At 42.5% G+C, this 17,500-nt stretch overlaps 1 pseudogene; it reads left to right on the forward strand.

Annotated features, from left to right (window-relative positions):
* The window catches only part of LOC138054439 (ATP-dependent DNA helicase RecQ-like), a 1,434-nt pseudogene extending 1,158 nt beyond the window's left edge, over positions 1-276 (forward strand).
* The last annotated feature ends 17,224 nt before the right edge of the window (positions 277-17,500 follow it).

Genomic DNA, 17,500 nt, shown 5'->3' on the forward strand with positions numbered 1-17,500 from the left:
ACTTCCCTCCTTAATTTTGACACAGGATCAACTGTCAGTCTTCCTCATCCTATGCACATGTGTTGTGACAACTGTGCAATCAAATGTGAATGTGGTGCATCGGACTGTGGACAGCTTACAACATTCCCTGATACTAGAACAATAATTGAAAGCAAAAATAACTGCTCAAGGACAAGACAGGGAATTGTGGCACAATGGATTGCCTTTAGGGGACCTTTGTATTCTTATATACCACAGGACACTGGTTCTGGATTTAATTGCGAAATCCAAAGGTGAACTAGTTAAAAGCTTAACAAAACCCCAAGTTCTTCTTCGATTCTCCGATCTACAAGTGTCACAAGTCTTGAAGCATGTAAATAAATTGTTTACAGTAGAAGACGTCTGCTCAAATGTTGAAATCTGGGACATGAGGCATGCATTTAAAATTTTGGAGTTCATTGGTGAAGTCTATGGAGATATCTTCGACGTGGACATGCAAGACTTTGTCGATTATGAATTCCACGATGATTTTGATTGTGATGATGATGTAAATGAACACTGGGATGATTTGCTGAATGACGATTCTCTATTTGAACTGGCTATTGAGAACATTTCTCTCTCTCTGAACTTGAAAACGCCACATGTATTGACGTTTCTCAAGATAATTCTGGCAACTGTGATGTTCCCGGAGCTGCGTCAGATGCACTTAAACAGCTTTTAATTGCTGACTAAGAAATGTGACTTCAAGTCTAGTGTATTATTTATTACTAAAGAAAGCATTTTCCTTATCATTCTTGTGACAATTCTAGTTTTGTTCATTCTTAAGTTTAAAAATGTCCAACAACCAGAATTTCTGACAAAATTTCTTTAGTGAGAAGGGGTGATTCTTGATGTGAATATTATAGCAAGATACAAGTTGGGAGCTCAAATTTGCATCTTTTTTTTTTTGTTCATACCATGATCAAATCAAGACCGTAAAATAAATTGGGAAAAATATCATGTTCCAATAGTTAATAATAAATTTATATGTCTCATGCAAATAGGGCCAATTTGTGTCAAGCAAAAATTGCCAGGATATCCAAGCTGCAATACCCCACCCCCCAACAGAGATATTATGATAAATATAAAACAGATGAATACTATTGGTCTTTATTATATACATTACGTGGCAGTCATTATCAAAAAAACGTAGTTATCTATCACCAATACATGCAATGTAGCTATTGCTATTTGCATGGGCCAATGAGAGTGAACCTGGCAAGGGGGTGGGATTCAGGAACAGTCCAGTGCGCAAATCCTTTTGTTTTTCTCATCTTCACCCGTGAACAAGCGAACAGCTACATGTTTGGATAGATACTGATAAAATGAGTCGTCTAGTAACACATTGGCTAAAACTCAGGTTTACATGTATGTCAAAACTACCTCAATGTGAACAGCAACTTAACACTTAAGCCCCCTGCCTTGGTTTACAGCCTCTCTGGACCAAGGAATGTGCCTTTCTTTCTCATGCATTTACGGTGGCCTGTGACACCACTACTTCCTTAAATGACATTGCTATTTCCAAGCAAACCCCACTAATGATAAACTTGCTAGATGTATGTGAATGCTTTGTTCCCAAAATGGTAACAATATTAATTGTTAATTCTCCTGTCAATTCAGTGTTCAGTGAAGGATAACATGAACAGAAAACAAAACCGATATGGCACACAATAAAAAGCTTGTTCCTTAGCTTATAATTCAGGTGGCCCCACCCAGGATTAACAGTTCTTTTTTGCAAAGTTGTCAAGTGCCACATGCCTCATAAATTCAAAGTAACTTATCCCCTAGTTTTCTGTTAATGTTACCATTTACTGAACCCAAATGGAATATGCTGACAACTTAGTCACCGCGCCTTGTTACCACGGTAAATGAGTTGAGTCCTTTCGTAGACCCTTAGTTCGTAAGCCACCTTTATCAAAGTCTTTTTTTAATCTCGTCTTTGAGCTCAAGAAAGGTACTTGATAATTTTCCAAAACGATGGAGTCGCTTCTAACAATGCGGAGCGCAGATGAAAAGATCGCTCGACGAAAATTCTGTCACGTCGATGTCAACAGCACTTTTGATAAGACCTCGAATATCCACAGAACGTTTCCAAAAAAATTCGAACTCTGTCTTTACCCAAGGTAGAGGCATAAAGAAAACAGAATAAATCGCTCCCAACAACCTTCTTAGGAGTTACAATCATGGATAGGCATAGAATGAGCATGGAATACGATGAATATTTTGGCGATCGTTTCGCGGAAATATCTCCACGGGTTATGATTGCCATTCTTTCGCAGTATGTGATTGGCTGTACTTGTCACAATGAGTCAATGCTGATTGGTCTCTTTAAACAAAGGCAATTTGCCGACGAACGGAAGTGGCTGTTCGAATCAGCAGACGTTCGTGGGGGAGGAAATGCGTGACGAAACCCTAAGGACGTCTGCGTGGGAGGCTTAGTAATACATGTTTACTCGCCAAACAGTGAAGCATCTGTCTCAAATGATGGCAAGATACCGGGTTTTTGTGAGTTTCTTTTCCTGTCAAGTGTTATAAAGTTTGACAATAAAATGAGAAAAGTCAAAACAAAGATCACAATGACCTAACTCTTGAGGTTGACCATTTGTTTATGCAAAGGCAAAATTTACTCTCCAAGACGCGTACGACGTTAGTTATCACCAGGTAATCCCATCATTTTGGAAATAGCGGCTGCTTTATTATTCATCGGCGTCACAACTTTTCACTGATTTTGGGGCTTATTACTGGGTTGCCAGTATGGCGAACCCAGTCGGAATCTGCGTTTCATTTCGTGGGTTTTTTACTGGGTTGCCAAACCCAGTCGGAATCTGCGTAGAATTTCGTCGTTTTTAAATTTTTTTCCGTGTCGGTAAGAGTCTTGCCTGTCACTCCCCTGCTAAGTGGTGTCTTTGTGCATAGAGCATTCTGCTCGTATTTCCTTAGGATCGAGAGGGTAGTGGGAAATACGTAGATTTCTCTGGTGGACACAGTAGAACGATTAACTTAACCGGCAATGGCGTCGAAAGTCATGTAACGCGAATGGCGTTTTAGTGGATCTTTGAACAAAATATACCCTTATGAAGCTCAATAATGGCAAGTCAATTGGATACTGAACAAGACAGGCGGTGGAATCTTAAAAGCGACGAGTAATGGACTTCGACAACAATCTGTCGCCCGTCGAGCCGAAATCAAAGTGAGCTGCATTTCTAATTTTTTACCAAGTGTGCTGTTATGTAGAACACTGAAACCAAATGGAATATTCTCTGGTAACTTATGGGTTCAACAAAGACAGAGAACGAATCGAACACCTTAAGTGGATCTGTGATCAACTCTGCACAGTCTTCAGGTAAAAAAAAAATAATTGGAAATGTGACAGCCAAGAATTATTTGAAAGAAAGCTTGTCGTCTATTTTGTGCTTCATTATTCAAGGAAAAGGTTCTTCATGGAAACGGGTTGATCCTGAAATTTTAGTTTGTTTCCTGGAAAAGGTGGCCTTTATGAATTCATCATGTTTTATAATATGCGAGCTTCACTGGATAGTTTTTATGGCGATAGTAAAGCATTTTCTTGTTATTCAAGGAAAAGGTTCTTCAGGAAAGGGTTTGAATCTGAAGTACATGGTAATTTGATACGATTGAGTTTCTTGTCTTCACGCACGTAATGAAATAGGGAGAGGTTTTCGCCTCTAAGAGCAAATATGTTGTTACTATCAAAAAATTGAACGCTGGAAAAGGTGGCCTTTATGAATTCATCATGTTTTATAATATGCGAGCTTAACTGGATAGTTTTTATGGCAATAGTAAAGCATTTTCGTGTCAAAATGAGGTTAGCGTTTTTCTGTTGTGCTAACTTAATTAAATATAAATATACATTCTACCTCGAGAGTTTGTTAACCTCAATAACCAGCTATGATGTGGAAAGTCATTGCAACGCGAATGGCGTTTTAGTGCATCTTATGTTGTTTGTTTCAATAAAATGTTTCGCTGGAAAAGGATTCTGTGATATTTTCCGCTTTTGTGAATTATAATATCATGTTGTGTATTGAATTTTCGAGCTTAATGTTGAAACGTGATACGGGAGAGTATTTTTAGTATTGCTCTGTAAGCAGGAAAGGTTTCACGAAAATAAAGAGGTCTGTTGGAAGCGTGCTTGAGTTTCAACAAAATGAGCCCCAAAATCAGAAAAAAATTGTGACGCCGATGAATAATAAAGTAGCTGCTATTTCCAAAATGATGGGATTACCTGGTGACAAGAGAAAATGAGGGGACAGAGAGGGAGGCTGAAGGCGTTGGCCGGGATATGTTATGTCCACGAAAGTTATTTTTAGACGAGCGGAAGTCTTTGTTCTAGCGGAAGTGTGTCTTCTAAGACGTCCGCATGCAGTGTTGCCTCGCTCTCAGGTTCTTAGAGAAAAGAGAAAATGATGGCGCACGTGCAAGGCTGATGAATATATATTTTCTTTCAAACATCGGACCGAGGTTGGCCGGCATGCGGACGTCTCAGAAGACTTCCGCTCGTCTAAAAATAACTTTCGTGGACATGACATATCCCAAGGGCTGGACCGGGAGCCTCCTTCTCTGTCCCCTCATTTCCTCTTGCTGGTGATAAATAACCTCGTCTTGGAGAGTAAATTTTTGACTTTTGCAGAAACAAACCTCACTCAGAGTTTGAGCGATTGTGATCTTTGTTTTGAATTCGCTCATTTATTGTCAAACATTTATAACACTTGACAGAAAAATAAACTTACAAAACCTGGTATCTTGCCATCATGTGACACAGATGCTTCACTGTTTGGCGAGTGAACATGCCGCGGTAACTCAATCACGGCGCCCGCTGAACTCCGGCGATGTCACTTTCGATTTTGCAATTTATTTGTGCAACCAAAACTCTAAAAGTACAATAATAAAATTGAACATAGAAAAAATCTCCCAAAATGTTTGTCGCTGATCGTAACTTTTATATTCTATATTCACGGTTCAAAATTAATGTTGTTTTCATGTCGTAAATATTTTATTCTCGATCGACCGTCCAGGAAACTTCCTTCTGCTCTTTCTAAAAACTGCGTTTCAATTTACTTTTGCATCAATATTTGGTTTTGCATAAAGCAAGCTAACAATTAGCGTTAATAGTATTTTCAGTCCAATGCTTCTGTTTTACGAAGGGGTATGGTCACCCATCCAGATACTAACCCCGTCGGACAGGATTAACTTCAGTGAATTTTAGTATTGCAAAGCTGGTCACAGGACATGCTTCAACTTGTGGTGAAAGAAGTTGTGAGGGAGCTTGAAAATTATCAACATGTCAGCCCAGAAGCCAATGTTTCTCACTTCCCATTTATTTTCTTCAATCTTTCTGGGTTCAGTACTTTGCTAGTAACCACATGTCTTCTCAGGCTATTTACCCAAGACTTCTATCATGGCACTATGTATACAATGATAGACAATACCAAAACAATATCGTGCACTGTTGGAACTACATATTACGCAAGGATAACTTGAATCTCCTGGAAGACAACCCACAGCTCAGTTGACAATTTATATGGAATAAATCGCTGTGTTACGTCACTACCACACGTAAGCAATGCGAGTTTATTTTTTCTAAAGAGGACAGGAATTTCTTCTTTCTGACAAATGATTAATTAATAGCCGGTAGCCAGGTTTTTAACCTCAGAAAAGGATCTGTTTCGTCGTGCGAATGTCTGAGGACCTGTGAGCCAAAGGGCCCCTGCTGGTATGACTTCTGGGTGACCCCTTAAATGGTCTTAATGACCCCCTCAACTTGAAAAAAATTGCCTGGAACGCTGCACGTACCACAGGCCCCCCCAGTGTACCCTCACTGAGGGTCTAGTTAATTTTTTTCCGTGTCGGGAAAAGCCTTGCCTGTCACTCCCCTGCTAAGTGGTGTCTTTGTGCATAGAGTCTTCTGTGCGTATTTTGTTAGGTTTGAGGGGGCTGGGGTAATGCGTCGATTTCCCTGGTGCACACAGGAGAACATTTAATTATTAAACCTGCAATGGCGTCGAAAGTCATTGTAACGCGCGTGGCGTTTTAGTGCATTTTGTATAGGTAATCGCATGGGGCCGAGTAAAATTAAGGATTAATATCACGCTTGTTTTCAGAAGTTGCTGAAATTGCCCGAGTCGCGCAGCGACGAGGGCAATTTCAGCAACTTCTGAAAACACAAGTGATATCAATCCTTAATTTTACGAGGACCCATTGCGATTACTTGTTAATAACAAAGAGGGCAAAATTTTCTTAACACTGTTGAGGCACCTCGAAAAACAGACAGCTAAACGGAGTTAAAACACTCGTTCGCTCGGAAGCAAAACAACTGACAAACAGACAAGCAAGTCAACTTGTTCTTTGCGTCCAAAACGAGTATAGATGATTGTTATTTACATCCACTCGAGAGGAAAATAAGAGTTTCATTCGTGAACAACTGTAACAACGATTAAACCAAATGTTAAGCTTCAATTTATTTTATTCACCTGTGCTGTAGAGGTTTTTACCACTTGCAAATACGCATCCGTAAACATAGCAAACGGTTTGTCCAAAGAAATCCACCAAATTTGAGCTACTTGTTCCTCCCGTCAATGGCAAATTGTTCTGTGACCTTTTTTGTTGAGCTGCAAGATGTCGTGGTAAACTGAAAGCCCTTGACGAAAGGAATCATTTTGTTTTTCAACCACACAATCCCGCTACGCCAGGCGCCATGTAAGTCGATCCAAGTTTTAAGCTTTTCATGAAAAAAATATTTTGCCCTTCTTCTTGTCACTCGAAAATTCAAATTCCAGATCATCTTTTAAAGCTAGTTCTTAATCTTTATGCCTTTTTGACGAATGCAGCGCGAATTAAAAGACAAACTTCGATGAAGACGAAGTTGTTTTGCTCAAACAGAAGAAACCAACTGAATGTGGAAGACGTACGTTCAGCCAATCAGGAGCGAGAATTTTTGGCGCTCGACCAATCGTGAGCGAGTAATTTTGCCCTCTTCTCAAGCAAAATTAAGAAAAAATACCCTCTTCATTGACCAATCAGCATTCAGTAATTTTGCCCTCTTTGTTATTATAAGCGAAATTTACCCTTATGGAGCTCAAGAATGGAAAGTCAATATTGGATAAACAAGACAAATATATCTGGAATCTTAAAAGCGGCCAGTAATGGACTTCGACAATAATCTATTGCCCGTCGAGCCGAAATCAAAGTGAGCTGTATTTCTAATAATTTACCAAGTGTGCTGTTATGTGGAACACTGAAACTAATGGAAAATCCTCTGGTAACTTATCGGTTCAACAAAGACAGAGAAGGAATTGAACAACTTGGATCTGCACAGTCATCCGGTAACACTTGGAAATTTCACTAATTTTTGTCAGTCAAAAATTATTTGAAGGAAGGCTTGTTGCCCATTTTTTGCTGGATAATTCAAGTAAAGGGTTTTTCAGTAAAGGATTTTGATGCTGAACACTGGTGGGACAATTATTTAATTGCGTTTTTGACACGGAGTGTAATTTGACACGATGGAGTCTCTTGTCTTCACACACGTAATGAATAGGAAGGGTTTTTGCGTCTAATAGCAAATAGGTTGTTTGTTTCAAAAAATATTTCGCTGGAAAAGGTACCGGTGGCCCTTATGAATTCATCATTTTGTGTAATATGCGAGCTTAACTGGATAGTTTTTATGGCAACAGTAAAGCATTTTCGTCTCAAAATAAGGTAAGCGTCTTTCTGTTGTGTTAACTTAATTAAATATAAATATACGTAATCCATCAGTCAATTCCAGCAGTGCCCATCCCCCCCCCCCCCCCCCGGGCATTAGCATTTTATTTTTTCTTTTAAGGGGCAAATTCCACGGGGTGGGGACGAAGAAAGAGGGCAACACTTCCAACACTTCTGTAGTTTTTTTTAATCAGTGATTGTTTTGTGATATTAGTTCACCTTGTCGCTTTTATATATTCATATGCTTACAAGTATAAATAAAGAAATACCTAAATTGAGAAAACATACCTTTAAAAACATCCGCAAGTTTTCGAGTCCGTGACGGACAAGCCAGTCTTTAAGGAACGCCTTGTCTTTTCCGATAAACTCTTCAAATGCCTGGGGGTCGCCCCGGGGTAGGCTAATGCCCAGCCCCAGGGACTGACAACTTGAGCAAATGCCCCGCGGTTGCCCGGGGGGGGGGGGGGGGGGGCATGGGCACTGCTGGAACTGATTGATGCATAACCATGTTATTCTTGTCTGTCGTAAACTTGATTTCCAATCCCAAAATTACCACCAGAACCTACTTTTGGTGTAGAATAAGCTTTTAGAATGATGTTCTTGTCTTCTGTGGTGATACTTGATGATTTGGGAACATTTTGTTAAAAAATATTTATAACGGGTCACGCACTCAACTTGATCGCCCAAACTTGCCCTATTATGCATAACATCCACTTGGCCGTTTGACATCCCATTGAAAAACACATTCAGATAGTAACAAACCTCATATTTATTAACCATTTCTTCTGCTTTTGTGCTTGTCAGCATTGTAATTTGCGACAATTCCCAAGTCTGTTTTTGTATCTCATGGATGTTCAGATTTTCAATTACATGGCCGCTCAACCTCGCGATTGTGTAAATAGTTCAACCTGAAGTCAAAGTAGATACGTTTCTCAGGAACCCGACAAAGAAGGCTTCCTGACCCGACAGATGAAATGTAAATATTCAGTTACCGAATATTACAACACAATTAAAAAAACCAAAGAAAACGACGAATGATTAACATGCTTTCTCGTATTTCATTCAGTTGACACAAGGTGATCACGTGCACCTTTATGGTTTCCTAGCACATGATCAATTTCTTCCTTTTCAAAGTCAGAAACTGCAGAAATCTTCGTCTTTTTTACGATCGATTGTCATTAATCTTTCGATGAGAATTCGATTCAGAGCTATATTTGAAACAAAGATTTTAATCAAGCTGAGAAGATTCACAATAGGCGAGGCAAAGAGTTGAATCCGAATCGATGGCTTCACCTTGCAGTTTCCGATAGCCACTAGACTAACGAGACAACCTTCCGGAAAATAGAATTTTTTAGAGTATTGAAATAGTAGTACCCAGCAAAACAATTAAAAGTTAATCGTCTTCAACGGGGTTTTTAGACCTAAATACTGTAGATCAGCGCGGCATAGCTTAGAAACGCTATTTCTTGTTGAACTAAAGCTGTAATTCTGCCTGTTTTCATTCTTTTTAGAGCAATAAGCTTGTCAATTAACATGGGATATTGCGTCGTGTAATTGTAAGGAAATGTCCAATGTCAGTTTGACGGATGGCCGTTAGACGTACCACAGGCAACCCAGTATACGCTTCTATGGAGCGTCTTGTTTTGTTGAAACTCAAGAACGCTTCCAACAGACCTGTTTATTTTCGTGAACCCTTCCTGTTTACAGAGCAGGTTTAGGGTTACTATTCCAGGTATTTGTTTTCACCGCCAGCCTAGTTTATCCAACAACTGACTTTCCATTATTGAACTCCATAAGGGTATATTTTGTTTAAAGATCCACTAATACGCCATTCGCGTTACATGACTTTCGACACCACTGCAGGCTGTGTCCACCAGAGAAATCTACGCATTTCCACTACCTTCTCTATCCTAAGAAAATGCGAGCAGAAGGCTCTATGCACAAAGACACCACTTAGCAGGGGAGTGACAGGTAAGACTTTTACCGAAAAGGAAAAAAAAAAACACCCAACCAATGCCACCCACTTTCCGACTGGGATTGCCATAAGGCAACCCAATAATTAAATATGCAAACATTTGCACCGGTGTTTTTCGGAGCGAAAATTCTAACAAATAAGAAACAAAAACTTTAGCTGTCTTGCGCTGTGAAATAGTTTTCGAAATAGATGCTTTTCGCTTCAGTCTGTTCAGTACTTTGCGAGAAGGGGCTTTCAAGCAGGTTAGAAAATCGAGTCTTGGCGTTTTGTGTTAATCATTCATACAGGGGAGTGACACGACCTCTATTTAACTTCGGAGAAGCACGTATGATTTTCTTGCTTAGTGCTTTGAATATGATTTCCAACGCTAGTAGTGCGGTAGTCTAAGACACACTGTTTTTTTTTTCTCTCTCTAAACTCTCTAGATTTTCAATTTCGAATTTAAAGTACTTTAAGCGGATGCGACCCGATGACCGTTGGGCACTGCGCAATCATGGGACCGAGACTAAAAATAACTTTGACGGCGTGACGCATAGTTTAAAATAGACTGAAAAAGATTATCATAGGGCACGGGGATGTGTTCTTTCACCTCATGATCTCTTAGATAATCATTAGGTGTGGTTACACGGGGCACTTTTACCGTGGTAAATTGCCTTTTTACCACGGGAAACTGTATTTAATAGTGTGACCGACATTTCCCAAGGTAAACTTCCCATGTTAAATTTCCATGGATACGTCAAAAAGATCAGTGGAAGCGCCCATGACATTTAACGTGGGAAGTTGGAAGGGTGTTTTGATGCCCGAGGTGCAAGAGCCAATCGCGATGCTGATGAAGTTGTGATTAAATTTCCCGCCAATGAGTTGCGTGAAATTTCGTTTTACCTCCGTAATCTTCGTAACGTGTGACCCCTAGTTAACACGGTATATACTAAAACCCAAGTGTGAGGCACCGCGGGATAATTTACCATGGGAAATGGCATTTACCATGGTGAGTGTAACCGCACCTATTAATTGTTGTCCTTCAGTAGCATATTGAGGTTAATGGTTCCAAGTTCGAGTGAGACCTAACACTACTGTGAAGTTTTTATACCCAGTTATTCCATCAGAGATCAACCCTTTTATTGGCATTGGGCCCACACAAGGACAGAGAAAAACTCTGTCCAGGGTGGGATTTGAACCCACGACCTTCGCCGGGATTAGATCACCGCTGCTCTACCGACAGAGCTACAAGGCCAAAAGGGGAGCAAGACGTGGGTATGAAAACTTCACAGTAGTTTTAGGTCTCACTCGAACTTGGAACTATTGACCTCAATATGCTACTGAAGGACAACAATTAATGATTATCTAAATTAGGCTTGGGCCGAGCCGAATTTGTACATGTGAATAACATCTCACATAACCACGGCCTGCTCCCGTTCTGGCTTTGTAGCTCAGTCGGTAGAGCAGCGGTGATCTAATCCCGGCAAAGGTCGAGGGTTCAAATCCCACCCTGGTCAGAGTTTTTCTCTGTCCTTGTGTGGGCCCAATTCCAATACTAGGGTTGATCTCTGATGGAATAATTTGATATAAACACTTCACAGTAGTGTTAGGTCTCACTCGAACTTGGAACCATTAATCATGATCTCTTGTTTGAGTTTGATGACGGTTATCAAATTTCAATGATGCATGAGCGGTGTCCAGATCATCTGGCAATAACAAAAACCTGAGCGAAGCTTGAAAATCGAGCAGGGCCCAGTGTTGTTCAAAAGACAGGTTAAACTAACCTCTGCTTAGGCCTAACCGGAGGTTAAATTTCCTAACCGTGAGTTTGTTAACTCGCTGTTAAAATTGCGTTGTTCGAAGCGCGGTTAGAGGAAAGGTTAGCTAACTTCGGGTTAAGCGCGTTTAACCCGCGGTTAGCATCTCATAATAAAGTACTCGTAACATGTTGCCATGGTGAGCACGTTGCGAGCTCTGCAAAATGGCTTCCTCAGCTATATATCTCACGCAAAGCTCGAAAACAAAATTTTAGCGCTTCAGAAATTGCCGTTTTGACGGAAAGAGTTGAAGAAAACCTTTCGCTGATACAAAGCAAGTTTACCAACAGCGTCACCAATCAGAAAAAAAATAAAATGTGGAAAAAATCGCCGATGCTGTGAACGCTGTTTATTCCTGATTTAACCGGAGTTTAACAATTTAACCCTGCTCGCTCGGTGGGTTAAATTTAACCCGCTGTTTAACTCGAGGTTAGCGCTAACCGATGTTTAAACAACGCAACAAACCTGCGATTAAAATTTAACCTCCAGTTAAGGCAATTTAACCCGGGGTTAGGATTTAACCCGCTTTCGAACAACCGGGCCCAGGATTTGAAGTTGCAGAGCCGTGTAAATGCGATGATTTTTGACACGATGCTAACAAAATTATCGACTTTTTACGTGCTTAAGGTTGGGAATCGAGCGACCTTTGGAAGTGGGAGAAATTTGGCTAAATTCTGGAGACACTCGGCCGTGAGCGGTCTTGGAACTTGCATGCCTTGTCTATTTATATTGTATGTTGCGACGCGTGGGATCTGAAGAGGAAATTGAAGCGTCCCCAAACCCATCAAATCACTAAGGACAACGCAGAAAATAGTAAGTGAGTGAACTTTATTTATCTGACTGTCCATAAAATGAGTTTTCGAACAGAAACATCGCATTTGATGTTTTTTTTCTCGATTAATTAGTTAATTAGATTAATTAGTCTTGGGTCCTTTTCTTTTCTTAGTTTACATAAATGATATAGTAAATGCAACTAATTATTTCTCTTTAAGACTATTTGCCGATGATACCTGCTCCTTGACTGCGACTGGTAGGGATCTCGATGCATTGCTACACCTAATAAACTCTGAATTACCCGCTATTTATGACTGGCTATGCTCAAATAAGCTAACTTTAAATTGAAGTAAGACAAATTATGTAGTATTCCAACCACGGCAAAAACTTAATTATAATTTATACACCCCTCGTAAACTAGCGGATCAGTATCTTGAGCAGTCTCACAGTGTTAACTTCTTAGGATTAATGATTGATTGTTCCCTATTATGGCACCATCATATCGATTATATTAATAGTAAAATCAGTAAAAGCAGCTAAAAGCATAAATATTATTGCAAAATTAAAACGTCATGTACCCAACCAATCTTTAACAAGTATCTATTATGCACTAATATATCCTTACTTAACTTATGGATGCGTATTGTGGGGTAATTAATAACTACGAAGCTGCCATATCTCAAGTGGTAAAGCTGCAAAACAAAGCTGTAAGAATCATCAATGAGGTACCACTTCGTGAGCATATTTCTCCCCATTATGTAAATCTTCGCCTTATTAAATTTCCTGATATTGCGAAGTTAAAAACTTGTCAACTATTTTATGATCTTATCTTAGATAACAAACCATCAAATCTTACTCTATCTTTTGTATCTGAGCAACATAATTGTACTACTCGAAGCACATCCTTACAGTATCTAAATCCCAGTTCTTTAAGAACAAATATAAAGAAATTTTGCCCAACAATTATTGGATGTTATTATTGGAATGATATTCCTCTATTCATTCTTAGTATGTCAAATAAACATCTATTTAAAATATCTCTTTTTCAAAATTATTTTGCTCAGTACTAACTACTGCACTTACTGTTTAGTATCCCTTAACTATGTGTTCCTCGTCTCTTTTGGTTATTGTAATTATCTGTTATCTTAAAATAATATGTAACTTAATTTAAAAGGCATCTAACTAGTTTACCAATATCGTTGCGCCAATAGAGAGGAAACACTGCGTTAACTCGAAGGTTTAATAAACGACAACTAGAAGCAAAAACGAGCACGAGGAACAGACGTACAGACAAACCTGCGCAGCCGCTAACAACCGCTGAGTACAACGTAAATAACGTAGTGGCGTGGTTGCCTCCTAGCACTCTCCGTAGCACCTAGGCACAGAAGTAAACGGAATATGCGTGCAAAGTAAAAGACTAAATATAGAAACCTACAGAGCCTGAACTAGAAAAACGACACTGAAAGCGAACCCGAAACTAAACTGGTATACGCACAACGGGTGCAGTCTCTGGTCCCTTAGATTTGTCCTTCTAAATGTAGCGAGTTAAATAAAATTACCACAGGAAGGTGAAAGGGCACGGACTAGTGTCACTAGAAAGAACGCAAAAGCCGAGCACACTACTTTAAGTCCCAGTCCTGATTTTGCCAAAACGGGGCGCTTCGATGACGGCCAGACCTCCTGGGAGGAACAACAGCAGCAGACTCGGGTGGGGCACGCGAAAGAACCGAGCAGTCTAGAGAAGAGGATGGGGTGCAGGGTGGTGGGACAATGGCTGCAGGTACTGGAGGAAGTTCCTGAACGGGGTCAACATCGTGCACGGGTTGCGGATCCGTGGGTTGTTCATAGGCGGGAGTCTGAGTAACCACTGGAGAAGGTGCAGGGACAGTGGACTGTCTTAGAGGTAGACTAACGGGGTCGGCGTCATCATCAGAGTCAAATGGGGAAGGCTTAAGAAGGCCACGAATGGGGCCTTGCGGGGACAGAGCGAAAACTGTGGGAGCCACTGGATAACATTTAGATACAGGCACCAAGTAGAGTTTGCTGCGAAACTGGGAGGTGGTGAACTTCCGGAGCTCGCAATAGAGGTCCTCACGAACGCAGACAACAAGGTACTTCTCACGGGCTTTCAATTTGTCTCGGTCACCTTTCAAGAAAACTAAGTCGCCAACAGAGACGGCAGCTGAGGGTCGGCTGGTACGGCCACGAGCCTTAGACTTTGCGCTGGATGCGTGATTCTGCTGGCGGGAGTAATTCTGACTAAGGATGAGGTGTCTGTCAACTATGGGAAGCTGTTCGCCGGTTAGCTGGTCGCGTTGAGTCCAGACCTCCCGCACCGAGAGGCCATCACGCCGGATGCGGGAGTTTGTGTTTGCCGTGGCTAGGGCGAGAGTGACGTCAGACACAGGTGCTCCCTCAGGGGACAAGTTGAGGAGCTCTAAACCAAGCTCCTCAATGGCACGCTCTGCGACGGGATTCTTGTTTGGATTCTTGACCCTGCCGATCTCCAAGGTAATTCCGTGGGAGAGGAGAATTGGGTCGGAGACAAGTGCACAGAAACCAGGGGCAGGATCAACACGGACTGTCACACCGCCATCGTGTAAGGAACGCAGCTGGGAACATAAGACTATGAGGGCGTTGCGGAGATCCTCATGTTTCTCGCTCTTGACAAGGGTGGTTAAGGTGTACGAGGAGACAGTCTCTCTTAGTACGAGGATTAATTGTCGGTGATGTCGGGCAACATCAGCAGCGAATGAGACGCCAATGGACCGAGGAGCTTCCAAGCTTGACTGCGGCTGAAAGTGTTTAGGGGTTGACTTCACGGACTCACAGATGTGACAGGAAGAAGATACAAGGTCGATGGCCTTGTCAACGTCTAGAGCGAAGAAATATAGGCTGAAGAGACGCTTTGTTTGGTACTTTGACGGGTGGCTAAACTGGATGTGAAGAGCTGTCAATAGGCCGTCTAAGACGGAGCGAGGGACAACCAGGCGCTCACGACGGGGTTGGAAGGGTTGATGGTCTCGCACAACGAGAAGGCCGTCAGCGGCGATTACGACATCCTTAAGGTAGCGTTTCACATCAATAATTTTGGTGACCTTCTTAGAGGGTCGGGTACCTTGGTTAAGGTGCGAGTGTGTTCTCCGGAGGTGTGGACACTTCAGCTGGGTAGCCTGCCAGGCAGCACGGCTAGTGAAGGGCATCTTGGCAGACCCTTGTAGGACATCACTAACAGAGAGGCTGCGAACAACAGAATCCTCGAGTTCGACGATGAATTTGCAAATTTGGCAACTAGAGTCCAAACATTCCTTGGGGTGACGGCTTGCAAAATTGGAGGGTAGGTTCTCAACTCCGGCGATATGACGTATGTGGACAGAATAGCGGCTGACTGTTGACAGGAAGGTGGTGACCCTTGAGCTGGCTGAGAATTCTCCTCTCTTGAGCTTTTTTATAAGCCTGAACACAAGGTCTGCTGTCGGTGAGTACCTCACCTAGACTTCAGCAAATCAGTGATAACAATGTACTTCCACTTCCCTATTTCACGCAACACACTGTCAACATTTGGCATTAAGGAGGGTTGAGGTTTGCTGTACTGGGCGACTTCTCCGAAGGATGTCACGAGCCGGCTACCACCACTGGGCTTCTTAACGAGAAACGAGGTGTTCAGGTACTCTACATGGACGTTCACTTGCTCAGGTTTTGCAAAGACGCCGGCAGCTTCGAGCTCATCGAATTTGTCTTGTAATTCCTCGAGGGTGTTCCTGTTGTACTGTGGAAGCCAGCCTTTGCGCTGAGGAGGAAGGGTGGGGCCGATGTTGACAACGGCCTCAATTTTGCCGCTTGCACCATTGTATTTAGAGATGGAAGGATTGAACACATCATCAAACTCCAGATTGAGAGCTATGAATTGGTCACAAATGTCCGGATCTAGGCACCCATCATAATCAAGCTGGATCACACGGGGGAGAAGGGCTTGCAGGTGGCTACAGAAGGGGAGGCAGCAGTACGTGTGGTGGGAGGTGAAGTGGAGGTGGAGGCTTCGACAGGTAGAATGTGCCGAACCTGGCATAACTGCTCACCGCTCTTCGGGAGAATGGGGGAACCAGTCGTGTTGGAAACGCGTAAGGCATGATCGACAGATTGAATTTGCTGGGGAGGAGGCCACGCATCTTCAGGTTTACGAGGTATGTTAGAAGGGCAATCCAGCCGGGGATCCAGGGCCCACAGGGTGTCGGAGTCCGCGTCAGAAGGGGTACTGAACTGGACAAACTCCCCTGGCAGAACGACTGTGCGATGTGAGTTGCGTAGCAGGAAGGATTGGGTACGCCGCACGTTTGGTTGGCGTGTATGCCTGGAGGGTGAGCTGTAGCTGATAATCTCAGTGCCACCTATCTCAATCTGACGTTTGGCAGGGCGAACACCAATGTCGTTGCGGGTCATGAAAGGGTTACCGGCAAGGATATCGACATCCAGCTGACGCACGACCAGGGCATCTAAGTCAAACGTCCACTGTCCGCGGGTTAGGGAGCAGTGGACTTCGCCAATGACATCCATTGGGGGAACTCCATCGGCCTGACGAGCCATTTGGGAGGTCGGGGTTATGGCGAAACCATACAGTTGGGCGGCGGAGATGCGGACCATGTTGGAAGTTGCACCGGTGTTCAGGGTGAGCTGCACTGGGTGTTCGTGGTAGAAGATGTTAAGGACAGGTGATTGGACAATGCTCACACGAAGGGCTGCTGGCTCTTCACTCTGGACTGGTGGGACTACAAGGTCACCGCTCTCATCCAAGGACTCGCACTCCTCAGCACCGAGGTCGTCAGGGTCATCCATCACCATGCATGACCGAGCCCATGGTCGACGGTCGCGGTCAGGTAGGTAGCGACAATCCATACAGTTGTGAGTGGTATGTGGGCGACCGGCAGTTTTGCAGAGGATGCAAGACAAGAAGGGACATCGTCGGGGTTGGCCTTGGGCAGCATTAGGGAGGCGCCTTGGTGTGGTACTGCCAATACGCATGGCTTTGGTATCTTCGATGCTACGTAACTCATCAAGGAGAGATCCAAGAGCTTGAGAGATCTCAGGTTTTAGTGAAGCCAGGGTCTTATTGCGTAATTCAGAACCGTATTTTTGTTTCAACAAGAGGGGTAAGCCGAGATGTATCAACTGGAGCCAGAGGAAGACGACAGTGTTCTCCATTGTGGGGGAGAGGTCTTCTTCGGTA

This window comes from Montipora capricornis, chromosome 6 (assembly GCF_036669925.1).
Source record: "Montipora capricornis isolate CH-2021 chromosome 6, ASM3666992v2, whole genome shotgun sequence".
In the NCBI taxonomy this organism is placed as follows: Eukaryota; Metazoa; Cnidaria; class Anthozoa; order Scleractinia; family Acroporidae; genus Montipora; species Montipora capricornis.